The sequence below is a fragment of the Pan paniscus genome, chromosome 11, assembly GCF_029289425.2.
Source record: "Pan paniscus chromosome 11, NHGRI_mPanPan1-v2.0_pri, whole genome shotgun sequence".
Lineage (NCBI taxonomy): Eukaryota > Metazoa > Chordata > Mammalia > Primates > Hominidae > Pan > Pan paniscus.
In genome coordinates, this window is record NC_073260.2 from 121869234 (window position 1) to 121878216 (window position 8983).

Below are 8983 nucleotides of genomic sequence, written 5' to 3' on the forward strand. Positions count from 1 at the left end.
ACCTTGGTCTCCCAAAATGCTGGGATTACAGGTGTCAGCCACCATGCCCAACCCATATACTACCACTTATCCAAACTTTCAACACTTAAAAACTATGGAGTTAGTAATGTTTGTATGGCATCTAGAAGCTAAGCACAAACACCACATCCATACGGTAGATTGAGGAATATTACCTGGGTAGACCACACTTAAGTGACTATTACACCCACGGTATGAGTAGTTGCTTGGATTTTGCCCTGATGTATATGCATGTAAGTGCAACATTAGATAAGTATAAACATATATAGACACTGTTTCTAATAAAACTGTCCAACAATGGTTGACTCATAATGTGGAAAACACCCTCTTTCTTTTTTTTTAATTTAATTTTACCTTAAGTTCCAGGATACAAGTGCAGAACGTGTAGGATTGTTACATAGGTGTACATGTGCCATGGTGGTTTGCTGCACCTATCAACCCGTCATCTAAGTTTTAAGCCCTGCATGCATTAGCTATTTGTCCTAATGCTCTCCCTCCCCTCACCCCTCATTCTGACTGGCCACGGTGTGTGTGGTTCCCCTCCCTGTGTCCATGTGTTCTCATTGTTCAGCTCCCAATTATGAGTGGGAACATGTGGTGTTTGGTTTTCTATTCCTGTCTTAGGTTGCTAAGGATGATGGCTTCCAGCTTCATCCATGTCCCTGCAAAGGACATAATCTTATTCCTTTTTATGGCTGCAGAGTATTGCATGGGAAAGCACCCTCTTTCTGAATGCATTTAAGAATCAGTCGAGCAGGCTGCAAGGGAGACCTGCAGAGGGTGGAAAGTAGGACTGGATGACCTTCATGTCCCCTTCTTGCCTTTAAATTACTAAGATTCTAAGTCTTTGCTTTTGATAATCCATTTATCTTGAATTCTCTTCCAACCTTCTTAAATCTTTGGCTTCCAAAAGTCACCTCAGACATTGTCTTTCTCTTTCAGTGATTCTTCTCTGACATCGCTGTGTTTCTCCAAGGTGAATCAGCTGTCCCATCTCAGTGTCTTCAATTAAGATAGTATATACTACTAGCTTACAACATGAGACACTTGTTTTAACTAAGAGTGATTAAACTTTTTTCTCTAAAAGTTACATAAGTGCATTGTAGAAAAATTTAAAAATAGAAACCAGAATACCAACAATTGGTACAATATTAAATAGTAAATAGAATGTCCAGATACTGTTCTGTTAATGTTTATACCAATCCTATAGTATAGGTACTATTATTAATTCTATTTTACAGGTGAGAAAACAGATACAAGTTAAGTGTCTGTTTTACAGTAGCTTGGCCAGAATGTCATTATTATTATTATTTGTTAATGGATAGGTGAAAGTTGCATTACATTTTTGCTTTAACCAACTCTATATTAATGATTTATTTACATGTTCCTCATCTCCTCTGAAGTCTTTAAGGGAAAGGATGATCTTGTCTCTGTGGCCCCAGCACTAAGAAGGGGGTCTAGTATGATAGCAGATTAAAAAAAATTATTGAAAGGATATGCAAAATCTTACCATATGACTTCTTACAACTGCATGTGGATCTACCATTATCTTAACATAAAAAGTTAAAGAGTATTACTCTGCATTGACATAGCCCCAGTCCCCACTTTGAAGGAAAGATAATGAATAACCTTTGAGGAACAGTGGCTGGGATTTATAGAGATTTTCCTTGTTGACAGAGATTTACAGGCAGCATAGTACAGTAAAAAGAACACTGGAACGCATACAAACTTGGTTTTGTATTCTAGTTACAAAGTTTGGGCAAATTACTTAGCCTCTTTTAGGTTCTGTTTTCGCATCCATAAAATGGGTTACTGGAACATCTGCTAATATAAAAAGAATACTTCTCTATTTTTCCCTGGTCTATGCCTAAACCTTGGCACATAATAAGTACGCCTCAAAAGATAGTCATCTTTCCCTCATCTAGCCGCCTCCTACCCCAATTCCTGACTCTCCACCTATAACACACAAATAAGTTCATTTTTATTACCTGTAGAGTTTCTTAGCACCGAAGTAATGGTTACATTCTTCCACCATTAACATTAATTCCTTTATGTGAAGGCAGCGCTGACTGATAACATTTTCTATGTGGATGGTAACGTTCTTATGGCTTAAAACATGGCAAGTGCCACAGAGGAATGGAAATTTTAAATTTGATTTAATTTTAATTAATACATATTAAATCAATGTGTATATTAATATAATTAATTAATATATATATATTTTGAGACAGGATCTGGCTCTGTCACCCATGCTGGAGTGCAGGGCATGATCTTAGCTCACTGCAACCTCCACCTTCTGAACTCAAGCCATCTTCCCACCTCAGCCTCCCAAGGAGCCAGGACTATAGGTGTGGCCACCATGCCTGGCTAATTTTTTTTTTTTTTTTTTTTTGTAGAGATTAGATTTCACCATGTTGTCCAGGCTGATCTCAAACTCTTGAGCTGTAGCGATCTACCTGCTTTGGCCTCCCAGAATGCTGGGACTACAGGCGTAAGCACCCGCACCTGGCCTTAATTAATTTATATTTAAATTTGAACAGTCACATGTGGCTAGTAGCTACCATGTTGGACAGGGCAGTGGTAAGCTATCAGCTGCGTCCAGATCCATCTCTTAAATACACAAGGTTCTTATACCTCTTAATCAAATGAGTTTGCCAGCATAAACTGGCCTGCTACTTCTGAGACTAAAAAGGAATGTGACAGGGAGAAAGGAATTTTGATAAAATGAATAGGATGATGGGACAGGATTGAGAAGCATGAGCAAGTAGAGAGCAGGCTTGGGATGGGGGCATTTCAGAATGGATTCAGGATGGCTTGGGGAGAATAATATTGAAACAGTCGAACTAAGGCAAATCGTAAGAATAGCAAGAGTACTGAAAATAAACAACTTTACAAATTTACTCAGACCTATTTCTGAAAGGCAGAGGGAGAGAGGGAGACAGAAGGGAACTTTGGCATTTACTTGGGAAACTACATTTCCTTTAGGGCCTTTGAAAGTAAATGACTAAGATTGTAATTGTAAAATGGGAAGTTGAAATAAATAGCTGGATAATTTGATAGTCAAACAAAAATAAATTATTCTAAAAAACACAACAATCTCCCCACTCTCAATAAAGGAAAAAAGAGTAGGTCTTTCCCCCCCACCCCCCCAAAGCTTGTGTTAAGTCTGGTAAATTTCTTCTAGTAATTGAATTATTTGTTCACTTCCTCTTTACATTTGCCTGTCTCACCATAGGTGAGATGTGGAATGAATGGGAGCAGCAATTGATTACAAAGTGTCCTATTCGGTTGAAATTCTTGCTGACTAAATTAAAGTTGTCTGTGAGTTTAGAAAAAGGAAGAGTAAATGATGGGGAGAAGAGGAGGCTGTAACTAAGCATTCTTTTTATCAGGGTCTTGTAATAAAGCTTAATTCTGGAGGGTGCATCCATTTTCCCAAAGCACATCCATCCACTTTAATTCTCTTTTCGAAAGATAAAGAACCTGAGACTTAGAGACGTGGGTTTTCAGCCTGCTGTTGGTCGACAGAGCTGGATCTGGATCTGGGACACATGTATCTGCATCTCTGGGCATCTTTCTGTTCTTTGGACTGTGGTAACTGAACATGAAGCCCCTATTGATATGCCCCTCACTTAGAAAATCTTGACTTTTATTACTGATCTTTATTTATTGCTCCTCCTAAACATATGTGGACTATCTTTCAACATGGTTCTTTTTGTTCTTTTTGCCCCAGCTGATGCAACAGATCTTGCCATCTGTTTTGGTATCTTGGAAGTGGATGCAAGCTAATTCAACATGAAGTAGGCGTACCTGCTTGTACTGCACGCACGGCGTTGTGCTATTTTCCAGCTGGCAGTGACCCAGGGTTACCTAGTTCCATTGCTCACTTTAGAAATAAGGAAACTGAGGTGTCAGATAGGTCAGGCGACTAGCCCCAAATCTCACAGGTGACTTAGTACCACCTAACTCACTCTACTCTAGAATCCTTTCTAACTCCAGGTTAGTGCCCTGTTCTTCTAACTTGATATTGTTTCTGCTTCCTTGAATGTATTTTTTACTTTGAAGTTGTATCTATGCGGAACAAGCAAGTTATAGATTTAGGGGGAATGTTTTTGAGTAATTTAAATATCAGATCCTGGCATTTAAAAAAGAGCTGAGTTCAGTTATCCAAACTAATTGCCTTCACAGATCTAATTTTGTGGAAGATTTCTGCTCTCCATTTTCTGTTGCCTACATAGTCACGGTTGAATGTCACATACCTTTCTTAAACAATATCTTCTCTTCTGTCCAAACCAGAACTTTGCTTATTTTCTGTTGGGGCACAGCCCCATTGACCTTCAAAAGTTTAGTCTCGTATAATTTAACACTGCTTTACATCTAACCTCCTTTGGTGTCCTTGTGTTCTCTCTTGGTCTCTGGGTCTCGCTGTGTTTCCACTCCCTCTGCTATGAGCAATGAGGTTCTCTCTGACCAAGCCTCCAGAAGAGCAGAAATTAGATGCCTGAGTGCTGCATTTGATGCAGAGAGAAACCATTTGCAGATAATGCTTTCACTCAAAGGATTTTTTTTCACCTCAAAATTTGCATTCAAAAGGTCTACCAAGGAAGGCAAATGTGCCAGAGATTATGGAACATCTGCTCTGACACTGGCATTACTGCAGTGACGAGGGCTCCCTGGAGTAGGAGTGACAGGAGCCAGATGATGCTCCTAAGAAGATTTGCCGATTTCAAAAGTGGCATCTGTGAAAACCTAGTAAGAATATAAGGAATGTGCTTGAACAGATGGTATGTGTAGAACATTGGAATAGAATCATTCTCTGAATCTTTTAAGGATTAATAAATGTGATGGTGGAAAAGGATTGCAAATGATTAATGATGACTCAATTATATTACACAAATATCCTATGCAGTTTTACTCCAAATCTGGGTTTTTTTTGTTTTTTTTGTTTTTTTGTACAGGTCAACAGTTATTGGTCATGGCAAAATTATATAGTGTAGATAAATACTTTCCACATAGCTTTCTAAAATATATCTCTGCATTACAGGGGCTACTCATAAAGTCAGAACAGAAGAGTTAGACCTTAAGTGATGAATGTGTGTGTGAGTTACACACACTGAAAAGCATAAATAATAGATTTAAATAATTTGTTGTCATATTGTTTTTATGTTGCTGTGGATTAAATTTTCAAGCAGTGCAGCTGATTTCAGAGAATGCCATGAGAAAACTCAGTATTTTGGACTGAAGATCAAACTGGAAATAAATTAGCAAGTAATTGCCTGAAAGAGTTTATGGAGTAAATAAAAATTTTTTACCTAATTGACATAGCAACTATTAGTATGTAACTCTGTGCTGGGTGCTGCGGAAGGGCTTGTGATTAATAAGTAGCTTTTTTTTTGAGAAAGGTAATGATTTTCCTTGTCCCCATAATTTCACTCTTGATTTCTTCTAAAATTAATTTGGCAAAAGTCAATTTTAGCTCCTGCTTATATAAGAACATCGCAAACTATGACTAGATAAAGTCAATTTAAGGACGTTTTATTGCATCCACCTTTTAGGATTATGTTAGGCTGCCTGTAACTGAAAGAATACTAAATATGGCTTCAACATGTAGGCATTATTTCTCTCCTATGACAAGATGCCCAAAGGTTGGCAGTCGGGGGCTGGTGGGAGGTGCTAAGGATGTCATCAGGGATCCAGGATCCTTCCATATTTCTGCTTTGCCATCTTTAATACATAGCTTTGATCCTCATGATTGCAAGATGACTTTGGGACCTCTAGGAATTAAGTCTATATTTCAGGTTGCTAAAAAAAAATAAAATAAAATAAAAGAGGGCAGACATGGTAGCCCAGGCCTATAATCCCAGTGCTTTGGGAGGCTGAGATGAAAGGATCACTTTTGCTCCGTAGTTTGAGGCTGCGGTGAGTTATGACTGTACCACTGCACTGTGGCCTAGGTGACACAGTGAGACCCTGTCTCTAAAACCACAAAAAACAAAACAAGAACAACAACAAACTAATAATTTTAAAAAAGGAATAAGAGGCCCCTTTTAAAAGGATATTGTTTAAGGAAGCCCCACCCAGCAACCTTCACTTATTTCTGATTGGCCAGATGTGAGTTACAAGGGAGTTCAGGAAGGTGATTACTATACTTCCCAGTATTTATAGTATTGTTTTATAGTATGGTTGGGGCTCTAGATGTTTGGGACTGGTTGTTGATACGCCAACTAAGACTAACTGCCACCTTGTGTGTAAATATAAACTCTGAATCTCTTGTATTATTGTGGTGCATACTTACATACAGATAAATCCCAGAATATTTGTAAATTTTAGAAAGGTGCATTTGGTCCTAAATACAAATTCTTTCCCTTATTTCTTTTCTGGATGACTAAGCTCTGCTATAATCTATCTAATCTATATCCTAATATGAACATTTGTTTCAACCCACTGGTTGGTCATGCTTCTGATACCTGGGGTTATTCAGATCAGCCTGTATTTTAATTTTTTTTGCTTTAATAAAGATACCTGATCAATATAAGAAAAAATTGATAGTAGAGAAATGTACAAAGAAAAAATAAAATCCACCTGAAATCTTAAAACTCAAAATAACTATATACTGTTTACATCATCATGAACATTCATCCAGAGATCTCTGCGTCTTGCTGTCTCTCTCTATCCATATACACATGTATGTATACACACATGCATATATATTTAATATGTCTAATTTAACACATTTTTTCTTTTTAAGTTCTGGGATACATGTGCTGAACGTGCAGGTTTGTTACACAGGTATACATGTGCCATGGTGGTTTGCTGAACCTATCAACCCATCATCTAGGTTTTAAGCCCCACATGCATTAGTTATTTGTCCTAATGCTCTCTCTCCCCTGTCCCCCCACCCCCTGACAGGCCATGGTGTATGATGTTCCCCTCCCTGTGTCCATGTGTTCTCACTGTTCAACTCCCACTTATGAGTAAGAACATACGGTGTACGGTTTTCTGTTCCTGTGTTAGTTTGCTGAGGATGATGGTTTCCAGCTTCATCCATGTCCATGCAAAGGACATGAACTCATTTTTCATGGCTGCATAGTATTCCCTGATCACACACATGTATTTAGACATATATAAATTTTACGTCTATGAAATATGGATAAATGTAACATTCTACAACCTTTATTCATTGAATGGTATGTAACAGTCATTTTTCCACGTGTAGATCTATGTCTAGTTTTCTATCATCTTTTTAATAGCTGTCTGGTAGTCTCTTGTTTGTATGTACCTTATTTGTTGCCTAACAAAATATTAATAGACTATGTGCACCATGACAATGCTTAGTTTTTTTCTCCAGCCTGATCCCACTGCTCGTGTGTCCTAACTGTGCGGTAAAATCTCTTTAAGTACTAGATTAGACTATGCTGAGAAGAATAGTTTAAACTCTTCATATTGTAATTGAGAGGCAGAATGATATGTTGTGGAAGTCACAAGATCTGAGTTGTAGTCCCAGCTTGGCTACTAGCTATGTGAACTTCAATAAAACACATGTACTTTCTGGGCTCAGTTTCTACATCTGTGAAATAATGACATGAGTATAGGTAACGTATAAGGTCTCTTCCATCAGACCTTATGTTTTGTGATTTTTAAACGTTATCTTCCATTATTACTCAATTATCAGGTTTTTGGGAACACAGACCAAGTCTAGATTATTATTTATGTGTAGTCCAGAGGCTGGCACTTAGTAAGTGTTAAATATTTGTTGAATGGCCGAATGCAAATGCCAGCTCACATGCATTCTAAATTATTCTGCAAATAGAACAAGACCATTCCCCTGTTTAAAATTTTTACCTGAATATGAATGTAGAGAAACTTTCCAGAGTTGTTTGTCTTTCCATTTGGTCAGATCTTATTTTATGACTTTTGGCAAGATTCGATAGATTATTTATAAAAGTCCTAAGCCTGCCTGTTAAATTTCTCCTGAAATATTTTACTCACTTTGTCTTGTAAATGAAACATCTCCCATTTCCATTTCTTTTCTTTTGAGACAGGATCTCACTCTGTTGCCCACGCTGGAGTGCAGTGGCGCAATCTCAGCTCACCACAACCTCCACCTCCCGAGTTCAAGCGATTCTCCTGCCTCAGCCTCCCAAGCAGCTGGGATTATAGGCACCTGCCACCATGCCTGGCTAATTTTTGTATTTTTAATAGAGGTGGGGGTTTCACATTGTTGGCCAGGCTGGTCTCAAACTCCTGACCTCAAGTGATCTAACTGCCTCAGTCTCCCAAAGCGTTGGGATTACAGGCGTGAGCCACCGTGCCTAGCTGCCCATTTCCATTTCTTGGGCCTTACTGAGAGTATAAAGAAAAGTTATTTATCATTGTATATTTATCTTGCATTTAGCCATCTTATCAAATTTCTTATTAATTCTAGACATTTTTCTTTTTTAACTAGAGTTTTTAGGGCTTCTGGAAATAAAATCTCATCAATCTAGAGTTTTATCTCTACTTTTTAAATGTTTACATAGATTATTTCATTTTCTGGTCTTTTGAATTTCCTCATAACTTTATGACATTACTGACCAATATGCAGTTAAATTTATCAATCATTTTTATGGCTAGCACTTTTTGTGTCTGCTTAGGAAGCCCTCCCGTAAGGTCACAAAGACATATCCTTTTATTTTCTTTGGCAACTTTTATAATTTTCCATTACATTTAAGTTTAAAATTTATCTGGAATCCATTGATCTGAAAATATGGCCTGAGATATGGATACAATTTTACTTTTTACTTCCATGGATAACCACTTATCTGAGTAGTATTTATTAAATAGTATACTCATCCCCAAGTAATTTGCGATATTATTTCTAGCATATATCAAATTTCTATAGTTGGTCTGTGTCTGGTCCTCTCTTTGCCATTACTTGGTTTGTCTATTGCTGAAGCAATCCCACACTGTTAGAACAGCCATTGAT